The sequence below is a fragment of the Micromys minutus genome (assembly GCF_963924665.1).
Source record: "Micromys minutus genome assembly, chromosome: 28".
Taxonomy (NCBI): Eukaryota; Metazoa; Chordata; class Mammalia; order Rodentia; family Muridae; genus Micromys; species Micromys minutus.
Genome location: NC_137963.1, coordinates 27302250 through 27315906, shown reverse-complemented (window position 1 = coordinate 27315906; position 13657 = coordinate 27302250).

The window sequence follows — 13657 nt, the reverse complement described above, 5'->3', positions numbered from 1 at the left end:
AATAAAAAAAATTTCTGCCTTTTTTCCCTGAAATAAGTGAAATTTCTTCAATTTTGCCCCAAAATAAGGGAAATTTTGCAATTTTGCCCAAATGTAAAGTAAATTTCTGCAATTTTGCCCCAAAATAATAGGAATTTCTGACTTTTTGCTCCTGAAAAAAGGATGTTTTCTGTCTTTTTGCCCTAAAATATGGAGAATTTCTGCCTTTTTTGCCCGAAAATAAGGGGAATGCATAACTTATTGCCATTAAAAAAGGATATTTCTTCATTTTTGCTCCAAAATATGGGGAATTTCTACCTTTTTGCCTCTAAATAAGTGGAATTTCTGTATTTTCCCCCAAAACAAAGGGAATTTCTGTCTTTTTTGCCCCAACATAATGAAAATTTCTGACTTATTACCCTGAAATAAGTGAAATTTCTGCAATTTTGCCCCAAAATAAGGGAATTTCTGCCTTTTTGCCCTGAAATATGTGAAATTTCTGCAATTTTACCACAAAATAAGGTGAATTTCTGCCTTTTTGCCCCAAAATAATGGAAATTTTTGCATTTTTGCCCCAAAAAAAGAAAAATTTTTACTTTTTTTCACTGAAATAAGTGAAATTTCTGCAATTTGGCCCTAAAATAAGGGAAATTTCTGCAATTTTAACCCATAATAAGGGATATTTCTGCAATTTTTCCCCATATAAGGGGAATTTCTGTTTTCTACTCCCAAAAATGGGAAATATCTGCAATTTTGCCCTAAAATAAGGGGAATTTCTACCTTTTGCCCCAAAATAAGGTGAATTTCTGCCTTTTTGCCCCAAATAATGGGAATTTTTGCCTTTTTGCCCCAAAATAAAGAAAATTACTGTATTTTTTTACCCTAAAATTAGGTTAATTTCTGCAATTTTGCTCCAAAATACAGGGATTTTCTGCCTTTTTCGCCGACAATAAGGGGAATTTCTGCCATTTTGCCGCAAAATAAGTGAAAATTCTGCAGTTTTACACCAAAATAAGGGGATTTTCTGCATTTTTGCCCCAAAATTAGGGGCATTTCTGCAATTATGCTCCAAAATACGGGGAATTTCTGCTTTTTTGCCCGAAAATAAAGGGAATGTATACCTTTTTGCCATAAAAATGGAAATTTCTTCATTTTTGCCCCAAAATAAGGGGATTTTCCGCCTTTTTGACTCAAAATAAGTGCAATTTCGCCTTTTCTCCAAAAATAAATAAAATTTCTGTCTTTTTGCCCCAAAATAAGGGGAATTTCAGACTTTTTTCCTGAAAATAAGAAAAATTTCAGCCTTTTTACCTCAAAATAATGGGAATTTCTGCATTTTTGCCACAAAATATTAGGAATTTCTGCATTTTTGCCACAAAATAAGGGGAATTTCTGCCTTTTTTTTCTGACATAAGTGAAATTTCTGCAATTTTGCCCCATATTAAAGGAAATTTCTGCAATTTTTCCCCATAATAAGGGAAATTTCTGGAATTTTGCCCCAAAATAAGTGGAATTTCTGAGTTTTGCCCCAAAAGAAGGAGAATTTCTGTCTTTTTGCCCCAACATATAGAGAATTTCTGCCTTTTTGCCCCACAATTAGGGGAATTTCTGCAATTTTGCTCCTAAATACGGGGAATTTCTGCCTTTATGCCCGAATATAAGGGGAATGCATACCTTTTTGCCACAAAAAAGGGAAATTTCTTCATTTTTGCTCCAAAATAAAGGGAATTTCTGCCTTTTTGCCTCTAAATAAGTGGAATTTTTATTTTTTTCCCCCAAAACAAAGGGAATTTCTGTCTTTTTTGCTCCAAAATAAGGAAAATTTCTGACTTATTACACTGAAATAAGTAAAATTTCTTCAATTTTGCCCAAAATAAGGAAAATTTCTGCCTTTTTGCACTGAAATATTGAAATTTCTGCAATTTTACCCCAAAATAAGGTGAATTTCTGCCTTTTTGCCCTAAAATAATGGGGATTTCTGCCTTTTTGTTCCAAAATAAAGAAAATTACTGTATTTTTTACCCCAAAATTAGGTGAATTTCTGCAATTTTGCTCCTAAATATGGGGATTTTCTGCCTTTTTCGCCAAAAATAAGGGGAATTTCTGCCATTTTGCCGCGAAATAAGTGAAATTTCTGCAGTATTAAATCAAAATAAGGGGAATTTCTGTTTTTTTGCCTCAAAATTAGGGGAATTTCTGCAATTATGCTCCAAAATACGAGGAATTTCTACCTTTTGCCCGAAAATGAAGGGAATGTATAACTTTTTGCCATAAAAAAGGGAAATTTCTTCATTTTTGCCCCAAAATAAGGGGATTTTCCGCATTTTTGACTCAAAATAAGTGCAATTTCTGCTTTTTCCCCAAAAATAAACGAAATTTCTGTCTTTTTGCCCCAAAATAAGGGGAATTTCTGACTTTTTGCCGTGAAATAAATGAAATTTCTTCAATTTTGCCCGAAAATAAGGGAAATTTGTGTCTTTTTGCCCCAAAATAAGGGGATTTTCTGCCTTTTTGACTCAAAATAAGTGCAATTTCTGCCTTTTCCCCAAAAATAAACGAAATTTCAGTGTTTTTGCCCCAAAATAAGGGGAATTTCTGACTTTTTACCTAGAAATAAAGGGAATTTCTGCATTTTTGCCCCAAAATATGAGGAATTTCTGCCTTTTTGCCCCTAAATAAAAAAATTTCTGCAATTTTGTACCAAAATAAAAGAAATTTCGGCCTTTTTGCCCCAAAATAAGAAAATTTCAGCTTTTTTTCTGAAATAAGTGAAATTTCTGCAATTTTGCCCCAAAATAAGTGAAATTTCTGAGTTTTCCCCCAAAATAAGTATTTCTGTTTTTTTGCCCCAACATATAGGGAATTTCTGCCTTTTTGCCCCACAATTGGGGGAATTTCTGCAATTTTGCTCCAAAATACGGGGAATTTCTGCCTTTTTGTCCGAAAATAAGAAGAATGCATACCTTTTTGCCATAAAAAAGGAAATTTCTTCATTTTTGCTCCAAAATAAGGGGAATTTCTGCTTTTTTGCCTCTAAATAAGTGGAATGTCTGTCTTTTTCCCCCAAAACAAAGGGAATTTCTGACTTTTTTGCCGCAAAATAAGGAAAATTTCTGACTTATTACCCTGAAATAAGTGAAATTTCTGCAATTTTGCCCCAAAATAAGTGAAATTTCTGCCTTTTTGCCCCCAAATAAGGGGAAATTCAGCATTTTTACTTCAAAATAAGGGGAATTTCTGAATTTTTGCCCCAAAATATGGGAAATTTCTGCATTTTTGCCCCAAAATAATAAAATTTCTGCTTTTTTTCTCTGAAATAATTGAAATTTCTGCAATTTTGCCCCAAAATAAGTGAAATTTCTGCAATTTTGCCCCAAAATAAGGGAAATTTCTGAAATTTTGCCCCAAAAGAAGTGGAATTTCTGAGTTCTGCCCCAAAATATGGAGAATTTCTGACTTTTTGCCCCAACATATAGAGAATTTCTGCCTTTTTGCCCCACAATTAGGGGAATTTCTGCATTCTTGACCCAAAATACGGGGAATTTCTGCCTTTATGCCCGAAAATAAGGGGAATGCATACCTTTTTGCCATACAAAAGAGAAATTTCTTCATTTTTGCTCCAAAATAAGGGGAATTTCTGCCTTTTTGCCTCTAAATATGTGGAATTTCTGTCTTTTTCCCTCAAAACAAAGGGAATTTCTGTCTTTTTTGCCCCAAAATAAGGAAAATTTCTGACTTATTACCCTGAAATAAGTGAAATTTCTGCAATTTTGCCTCAAAATATGGGAAATTTCTGCATTTTTGCTCCCAAATAAAGGGAATTTCAGCCTTTTTACCTCAAAATAAATGGAATTTCTGCAGTTTTGCCACAAAACATTAGGAATTTCTGCCTTTTTGCCCCAAAATAAGGAAAATTTCTGCCTTTTTTCCCTGAAATAAGTGAAATTTCTGCAATTTTGCCCCAAAATAAGTGAAATTTCTGCAATTTTGCTTCAAAATAAGAGAAATTTCTGGAATTTTGCCCCAAAATAAGTGGAATTTCTGAGTTTTGCCCCAAAATAAGGAGAATTTCTGTCTTTTTGCCCTAATATATAGGGAATTTCTGCCTTTTTGCCCTACAATTAGAGGAATTTCTACAATTTTGCTTCAAAATACGGGTAATTTCTGCTTTTTAGCCTAAAAATAAGAAGAATGTATACCTTTTGCCACAAAAAAATGGAAATTTCTTCATTTTTGCTCAAAAATAAGGGGAATTTCAGCTTATTTGCCTCTAAATAAGTGGAATTTCTGTCTTTTTCCCCCAAAACAAAGGGAATTTCTGTCTTTTTTGCCCCAATAAGGAAAATTTCTGACTTATTAGCCTGAAATAAGTGAAATCTTTGCAATTTTGCCCCAAAATAAGGGAAATTTCTGCCTTTTGGCCGTGAAATATGTGAAATTTCTGCAATTTTACCCCAAAATAAGGTGAATTTCTGCCTTTTTGCCCCAAAATAATGGGAATTTTTGCCTTTTTGCCCCAAAATAAGAGAAATTTTTGCTTTTTTTCTCTGAAATAAGTGAAATTTCTGCAATTTTGCCCTAAAATAAGGGAAATTTCTGCAATTTTTCCCCATAATAAGGGATATTTCTGCAATTTTTCCCCATAATAAGGGGAATTTCTGTTTTTTGCCCCAAAATAAGAGAAATTTCTGCAATTTTGCCCTATAATAAGGGGAATTTCTGCCTTTTGCCCCAAAATAATAAGAATTTCTGCCTTTTTGCCTCAAAATAAAGAAAATTACTGTATTTTTTACCCCAAAATTAGGTGAATTTCTGCAATTTTGCTCCAAAATACGGGAATTTTCTGCCTTTTTTGCTGAAAATAAGGGGAATTTCTGCCATTTTGCCGCGAAATAATTGAAATTTTTGCAGTTTTACCCCAAAATAAGGGGAATTTTTGCCTTTTGCCCCCAAAATACAGGAATTTCTGCAATTTTGCTCCAAAATACGGGAAATTTCTGCTTTTTTGCCCGAAAATAAAGGGAATGTATACCTTTTTGCCATAAAAAAGGGAAATTTCTTCATATTTGCCCCAAAATAAGGGGATTTTTTGCCTCTTTGACTCAAAATGAGTGCAATTTTTGCCTTTTCCCCAGAAAATAAAGAAAATTTCTGTCTTTTTGCCCAAAAATAAGGGGAATTTCTGACTTTTTGCCCGAAAATAAGGAGAATTTCAGCCTTTTTACCTCAAAATAAGGGGAATTTCTGCGTTTTTGCCCTAAAATATGGAGAATTTCTGCCTTTTTTGCCCGAAAATAAGGGGAATGCATAACTTATTGCCATTAAAAAAGGATATTTCTTCATTTTTGCTCCAAAATATGGGGAATTTCTACCTTTTTGCCTCTAAATAAGTGGAATTTCTGTTTTTTCCCCCAAAACAAAGGGAATTTCTGTCTTTTTTGCCCCAACATAATGAAAATTTCTGACTTATTACCCTGAAATAAGTGAAATTTCTGCAATTTTGCCCCAAAATAAGGGAAATTTCTGCCTTTTTGCCCTGAAATATGTGAAATTTCTGCAATTTTACCACAAAATAAGGTGAATTTCTGCCTTTTTGCCCGAAAATAATGGAAATTTTAGCATTTTTGCCCCAAAAAAGGAAAAATTTTTACTTTTTTTCACTGAAATAAGTGAAATTTCTGCAATTTGGCCCTAAAATAAGGGAAATTTCTGCAATTTTAACCCATAATAAGGGATATTTCTGCAATTTTTCCCCATATAAGGGGAATTTCTGTTTTCTACTCCCAAAAATGGGAAATATCTGCAATTTTGCCCTAAAATAAGGGGAATTTCTACCTTTTGCCCCAAAATAAGGTGAATTTCTGCCTTTTTGCCCCAAATAATGGGAATTTTTGCCTTTTTGCCCCAAAATAAAGAAAATTACTGTATTTTTTTACCCTAAAATTAGGTTAATTTCTGCAATTTTGCTCCAAAATACAGGGATTTTCTGCCTTTTTCGCCGACAATAAGGGGAATTTCTGCCATTTTGCCGCAAAATAAGTGAAAATTCTGCAGTTTTACACCAAAATAAGGGGATTTTCTGCATTTTTGCCCCAAAATTAGGGGCATTTCTGCAATTATGCTCCAAAATACGGGGAATTTCTGCTTTTTTGCCCGAAAATAAAGGGAATGTATACCTTTTTGCCATAAAAATGGAAATTTCTTCATTTTTGCCCCAAAATAAGGGGATTTTCCGCCTTTTTGACTCAAAATAAGTGCAATTTCGCCTTTTCTCCAAAAATAAATAAAATTTCTGTCTTTTTGCCCCAAAATAAGGGGAATTTCAGACTTTTTTCCTGAAAATAAGAAAAATTTCAGCCTTTTTACCTCAAAATAAGGGGAATTTCTGCATTTTTGCCACAAAATATTAGGAATTTCTGAATTTTTGCCACAAAATAAGGGGAATTTCTGCCTTTTTTTTCTGACATAAGTGAAATTTCTGCAATTTTGCCCCAAATTAAAGGAAATTTCTGCAATTTTTCCCCATAATAAGGGAAATTTCTGGAATTTTGCCCCAAAATAAGTGGAATTTCTGAGTTTTGCCCCAAAAGAAGGAGAATTTCTGTCTTTTTGCCCCAACATATAGAGAATTTCTGCCTTTTTGCCCCACAATTAGGGGAATTTCTGCAATTTTGCTCCTAAATACGGGGAATTTCTGCCTTTATGCCCGAATATAAGGGGAATGCATACCTTTTTGCCACAAAAAAGGGAAATTTCTTCATTTTTGCTCCAAAATAAAGGGAATTTCTGCCTTTTTGCCTCTAAATAAGTGGAATTTTTATTTTTTTCCCCCAAAACAAAGGGAATTTCTGTCTTTTTTGCTCCAAAATAAGGAAAATTTCTGACTTATTACACTGAAATAAGTAAAATTTCTTCAATTTTGCCCAAAATAAGGAAAATTTCTGCCTTTTTGCACTGAAATATTGAAATTTCTGCAATTTTACCCCAAAATAAGGTGAATTTCTGCCTTTTTGCCCTAAAATAATGGGGATTTCTGCCTTTTTGTTCCAAAATAAAGAAAATTACTGTATTTTTTACCCCAAAATTAGGTGAATTTCTGCAATTTTGCTCCTAAGTATGGGGATTTTCTGCCTTTTTCGCCAAAAATAAGGGGAATTTCTGCCATTTTGCCGCGAAATAAGTGAAATTTCTGCAGTATTAAATCAAAATAAGGGGAATTTCTGCCTTTTTGCCTCAAAATTAGGGGAATTTCTGCAATTATGCTCCAAAATACGGGGAATTTCTACATTTTTGCCCGAAAATAAAGGGAATGTATAACTTTTTGCCATAAAAAAGGGAAATTTCTTCATTTTTGCCCCAAAATAAGGGGATTTTCCGCATTTTTGACTCAAAATAAGTGCAATTTCTGCTTTTTCCCCAAAAATAAACGAAATTTCTGTCTTTTTGCCCCAAAATAAGGGGAATTTCTGACTTTTTGCCGTGAAATAAATGAAATTTCTTCAATTTTGCCCGAAAATAAGGGAAATTTGTGTCTTTTTGCCCCAAAATAAGGGGATTTTCTGCCTTTTTGACTCAAAATAAGTGCAATTTCTGCCTTTTCCCCAAAAATAAACGAAATTTCAGTGTTTTTGCCCCAAAATAAGGGGAATTTCTGACTTTTTACCTAGAAATAAAGGGAATTTCTGCATTTTTGCCCCAAAATATGAGGAATTTCTGCCTTTTTGCCCCTAAATAAAAAAATTTCTGCAATTTTGTACCAAAATAAAAGAAATTTCGGCCTTTTTGCCCCAAAATAAGAAAATTTCAGCTTTTTTTCTGAAATAAGTGAAATTTCTGCAATTTTGCCCCAAAATAAGTGAAATTTCTGAGTTTTCCCCCAAAATAAGTATTTCTGTTTTTTTGCCCCAACATATAGTGAATTTCTGCCTTTTTGCCCCACAATTGGGGGAATTTCTGCAATTTTGCTCCAAAATACGGGGAATTTCTGCCTTTTTGTCCGAAAATAAGAAGAATGCATACCTTTTTGCCATAAAAAAGGAAATTTCTTCATTTTTGCTCCAAAATAAGGGGAATTTCTGCTTTTTTGCCTCTAAATAAGTGGAATTTCTGTCTTTTTCCCCCAAAACAAAGGAAATTTCTGACTTTTTTGCCGCAAAATAAGGAAAATTTCTGACTTATTACCCTGAAATAAGTGAAATTTCTGCAATTTTGCCCCAAAATAAGTGAAATTTCTGCCTTTTTGCCCCCAAATAAGGGGAAATTCAGCATTTTTACTTCAAAATAAGGGGAATTTCTGAATTTTTGCCCCAAAATATGGGAAATTTCTGCATTTTTGCCCCAAAATAATAAAATTTCTGCTTTTTTTCTCTGAAATAATTGAAATTTCTGCAATTTTGCCCCAAAATAAGTGAAATTTCTGCAATTTTGCCCCAAAATAAGGGAAATTTCTGAAATTTTGCCCCAAAAGAAGTGGAATTTCTGAGTTCTGCCCCAAAATATGGAGAATTTCTGACATTTTGCCCCAACATATAGAGAATTTCTGCCTTTTTGCCCCACAATTAGGGGAATTTCTGCATTCTTGACCCAAAATACGGGGAATTTCTGCCTTTATGCCCGAAAATAAGGGGAATGCATACCTTTTTGCCATACAAAAGAGAAATTTCTTCATTTTTGCTCCAAAATAAGGGGAATTTCTGCCTTTTTGCCTCTAAATATGTGGAATTTCTGTCTTTTTCCCTCAAAACAAAGGGAATTTCTGTCTTTTTTGCCCCAAAATAAGGAAAATTTCTGACTTATTACCCTGAAATAAGTGAAATTTCTGCAATTTTGCCTCAAAATATGGGAAATTTCTGCATTTTTGCTCCCAAATAAAGGGAATTTCAGCCTTTTTACCTCAAAATAAATGGAATTTCTGCAGTTTTGCCACAAAACATTAGGAATTTCTGCCTTTTTGCCCCAAAATAAGGAAAATTTCTGCCTTTTTTCCCTGAAATAAGTGAAATTTCTGCAATTTTGCCCCAAAATAAGTGAAATTTCTGCAATTTTGCTTCAAAATAAGAGAAATTTCTGGAATTTTGCCCCAAAATAAGTGGAATTTCTGAGTTTTGCCCCAAAATAAGGAGAATTTCTGTCTTTTTGCCCTAATATATAGGGAATTTCTGCCTTTTTGCCCTACAATTAGAGGAATTTCTACAATTTTGCTTCAAAATACGGGTAATTTCTGCTTTTTAGCCTAAAAATAAGAAGAATGTATACCTTTTGCCACAAAAAAATGGAAATTTCTTCATTTTTGCTCAAAAATAAGGGGAATTTCAGCTTATTTGCCTCTAAATAAGTGGAATTTCTGTCTTTTTCCCCCAAAACAAAGGGAATTTCTGTCTTTTTTGCCCCAATAAGGAAAATTTCTGACTTATTAGCCTGAAATAAGTGAAATCTTTGCAATTTTGCCCCAAAATAAGGGAAATTTCTGCCTTTTGGCCATGAAATATGTGAAATTTCTGCAATTTTACCCCAAAATAAGGTGAATTTCTGCCTTTTTGCCCCAAAATAATGGGAATTTTTGCCTTTTTGCCCCAAAATAAGAGAAATTTTTGCTTTTTTTCTCTGAAATAAGTGAAATTTCTGCAATTTTGCCCTAAAATAAGGGAAATTTCTGCAATTTTTCCCCATAATAAGGGATATTTCTGCAATTTTTCCCCATAATAAGGGGAATTTCTGTTTTTTGCCCCAAAATAAGAGAAATTTCTGCAATTTTGCCCTATAATAAGGGGAATTTCTGCCTTTTGCCCCAAAATAAGAAGAATTTCTGCCTTTTTGCCCCAAAATAAAGAAAATTACTGTATTTTTTACCCCAAAATTAGGTGAATTTCTGCAATTTTGCTCCAAAATACGGGAATTTTCTGCCTTTTTTGCTGAAAATAAGGGGAATTTCTGCCATTTTGCCGCGAAATAATTGAAATTTTTGCAGTTTTACCCCAAAATAAGGGGAATTTCTGCCTTTTGCCCCAAAAATACAGGAATTTCTGCAATTTTGCTCCAAAATACGGGGAATTTCTGCTTTTTTGCCCGAAAATAAAGGGAATGTATACCTTTTTGCCATAAAAAAGGGAAATTTCTTCATATTTGCCCCAAAATAAGGGGATTTTTTGCCTCTTTGACTCAAAATAAGTGCAATTTCTGCCTTTTCCCCAGAAAATAAAGAAAATTTCTGTCTTTTTGCCCCAAAATAAGGGGAATTTTTTACTTTTTGCCCGAAAATAAGGAGGATTTCAGCCTTTTTACCTCAAAATAAGGGGAATTTCTGCGTTTTTGCCCTAAAATATGGAGAATTTCTGCCTTTTTTGCCCGAAAATAAGGGGAATGCATAACTTATTGCCATTAAAAAAGGATATTTCTTCATTTTTGCTCCAAAATATGGGGAATTTCTACCTTTTTGCCTCTAAATAAGTGGAATTTCTGTTTTTTCCCCCAAAACAAAGGGAATTTCTGTCTTTTTTGCCCCAACATAATGAAAATTTCTGACTTATTACCCTGAAATAAGTGAAATTTCTGCAATTTTGCCCCAAAATAAGGGAATTTCTGCCTTTTTGCCCTGAAATATGTGAAATTTCTGCAATTTTACCACAAAATAAGGTGAATTTCTGCCTTTTTGCCCCAAAATAATGGAAATTTTTGCATTTTTGCCCCAAAAAAAAAATTTTTACTTTTTTTCACTGAAATAAGTGAAATTTCTGCAATTTGGCCCTAAAATAAGGGAAATTTCTGCAATTTTAACCCATAATAAGGGATATTTCTGCAATTTTTCCCCATATAAGGGGAATTTCTGTTTTCTACTCCCAAAAATGGGAAATATCTGCAATTTTGCCCTAAAATAAGGGGAATTTCTACCTTTTGCCCCAAAATAAGGTGAATTTCTGCCTTTTTGCCCCAAATAATGGGAATTTTTGCCTTTTTGCCCCAAAATAAAGAAAATTACTGTATTTTTTTACCCTAAAATTAGGTTAATTTCTGCAATTTTGCTCCAAAATACAGGGATTTTCTGCCTTTTTCGCCGACAATAAGGGGAATTTCTGCCATTTTGCCGCAAAATAAGTGAAAATTCTGCAGTTTTACACCAAAATAAGGGGATTTTCTGCATTTTTGCCCCAAAATTAGGGGCATTTCTGCAATTATGCTCCAAAATACGGGGAATTTCTGCCTTTTTGCCCGAAAATAAAGGGAATGTATACCTTTTTGCCATAAAAATGGAAATTTCTTCATTTTTGCCCCAAAATAAGGGGATTTTCCGCCTTTTTGACTCAAAATAAGTGCAATTTCGCCTTTTCTCCAAAAATAAATAAAATTTCTGTCTTTTTGCCCCAAAATAAGGGGAATTTCAGACTTTTTTCCTGAAAATAAGAAAAATTTCAGCCTTTTTACCTCAAAATAAGGGGAATTTCTGCATTTTTGCCACAAAATATTAGGAATTTCTGCCTTTTTGCCACAAAATAAGGGGAATTTCTGCCTTTTTTTTTCTGACATAAGTGAAATTTCTGCAATTTTGCCCCAAATTAAAGGAAATTTCTGCAATTTTTCCCCATAATAAGGGAAATTTCTGGAATTTTGCCCCAAAATAAGTGGAATTTCTGAGTTTTGCCCCAAAAGAAGGAGAATTTCTGTCTTTTTGCCCCAACATATAGAGAATTTCTGCCTTTTTGCCCCACAATTAGGGAAATTTCTGCAATTTTGCTCCTAAATACGGGGAATTTCTGCCTTTATGCCCGAAAATAAGAGGAATGCATACCTTTTTGCCACAAAAAAGGGAAATTTCTTCATTTTTGCTCCAAAATAAAGGGAATTTCTGCCTTTTTGCCTCTAAATAAGTGGAATTTTTATTTTTTCCCCCAAAACAAAGGGAATTTTTGTCTTTTTTTGCTCCAAAATAAGGAAAATTTCTGACTTATTACACTGAAATAAGTAAAATTTCTTCAATTTTGCCCAAAATAAGGAAAATTTCTGCCTTTTTGCACTGAAATATTGAAATTTCTGCAATTTTACCCCAAAATAAGGTGAATTTCTGCCTTTTTGCCCTAAAATAATGGGGATTTCTGCCTTTTTGTTCCAAAATAAAGAAAATTACTGTATTTTTTACCCCAAAATTAGGTGAATTTCTGCAATTTTGCTCCTAAGTATGGGGATTTTCTGCCTTTTTCGCCAAAAATAAGGGGAATTTCTGCCATTTTGCCGCGAAATAAGTGAAATTTCTGCAGTATTAAATCAAAATAAGGGGAATTTCTGCATTTTTGCCTCAAAATTAGGGGAATTTCTGCAATTATGCTCCAAAATACGGGGAATTTCTACCTTTTTGCCCGAAAATAAAGGGAATGTATAACTTTTTGCCATAAAAAAGGGAAATTTCTTCATTTTTGCCCCAAAATAAGGGGATTTTCCGCATTTTTGACTCAAAATAAGTGCAATTTCTGCTTTTTCCCCAAAAATAAACGAAATTTCTGTCTTTTTGCCCCAAAATAAGGGGAATTTCTGACTTTTTGCCGTGAAATAAATGAAATTTCTTCAATTTTGCCCGAAAATAAGGGAAATTTGTGTCTTTTTGCCCCAAAATAAGGGGATTTTCCGCCTTTTTGACTCAAAATAAGTGCAATTTCTGCCTTTTCCCCAAAAATAAACGAAATTTCAGTGATTTGCCCCAAAATAAGGGGAATTTCTGACTTTTTACCTAGAAATAAAGGGAATTTCTGCATTTTTGCCCCAAAATATGAGGAATTTCTGCCTTTTTGCCCCTAAATAAAAAAATTTCTGCAATTTTGTACCAAAATAAAAGAAATTTCGGCCTTTTTGCCCCAAAATAAGAAAATTTCAGCTTTTTTTCTGAAATAAGTGAAATTTCTGCAATTTTGCCCCAAAATAAGTGAAATTTCTGAGTTTTCCCCCAAAATAAGTATTTCTGTTTTTTTGCCCCAACATATAGGGAATTTCTGCCTTTTTGCCCCACAATTGGGGGAATTTCTGCAATTTTGCTCCAAAATACGGGGAATTTCTGCCTTTTTGTCCGAAAATAAGAAGAATGCATACCTTTTTGCCATAAAAAAGGAAATTTCTTCATTTTTGCTCCAAAATAAGGGGAATTTCTGCTTTTTTGCCTCTAAATAAGTGGAATTTCTGTCTTTTTCCCCCAAAACAAAGGAAATTTCTGACTTTTTTGCCGCAAAATAAGGAAAATTTCTGACTTATTACCCTGAAATAAGTGAAATTTCTGCAATTTTGCCCCAAAATAAGTGAAATTTCTGCCTTTTTGCCCCCAAATAAGGGGAAATTCAGCATTTTTACTTCAAAATAAGGGGAATTTCTGAATTTTTGCCCCAAAATATGGGAAATTTCTGCATTTTTGCCCCAAAATAATAAAATTTCTGCTTTTTTTCTCTGAAATAATTGAAATTTCTGCAATTTTGCCCCAAAATAAGTGAAATTTCTGCAATTTTGCCCCAAAATAAGGGAAATTTCTGAAATTTTGCCCCAAAAGAAGTGGAATTTCTGAGTTCTGCCCCAAAATATGGAGAATTTCTGACTTTTTGCCCCAACATATAGAGAATTTCTGCCTTTTTGCCCCACAATTAGGGGAATTTCTGCATTCTTGACCCAAAATACGGGGAATTTCTGCCTTTTTGCCCGAAAATAAGGG